This window comes from Triticum aestivum, chromosome 1D (genome assembly GCF_018294505.1).
Source record: "Triticum aestivum cultivar Chinese Spring chromosome 1D, IWGSC CS RefSeq v2.1, whole genome shotgun sequence".
In the NCBI taxonomy this organism is placed as follows: Eukaryota; Viridiplantae; Streptophyta; class Magnoliopsida; order Poales; family Poaceae; genus Triticum; species Triticum aestivum.
This window is the reverse complement of record NC_057796.1, coordinates 410,202,841-410,203,268: the sequence shown is the minus strand read 5'-3', so window position 1 is coordinate 410,203,268 and position 428 is coordinate 410,202,841.

Genomic DNA, 428 nt, shown 5'->3' with positions numbered 1-428 from the left:
GCCTCGTCCGCCGCCATCTGTGCTCACTCGTCTAGTTTCGAAACTAGCAAAACATTTTGTGTGACTGCACGCCCCAATCCTGGGCTGACGTGCTGATCGCTCTTGCTTCAAGATTCGTGCCACGATTTCAACGGTCCTTACAACATTGGGGCTGGAACTCTAAAAACGAAGTTCGCTTTTTAATCGTCATGATCATTTCTTATTTCCTCTGTTCATTTTTATAAGACCTTGAAGACATTTCAGACAATATGCAAAACAACCCAGTTTAAGTTGTCTGAAACGACTTACAAAAATGAACGGAAAGAGTAATAAAAAAAATAAGCTGGCGAGCACATTGATTACGTAAACACGGTAGCTACTCCGCGGACCACGTTTCGGGACCGGGACAACGAGCCTCCCCCACGGCACCGCCTGTTCCACGTTCTCAT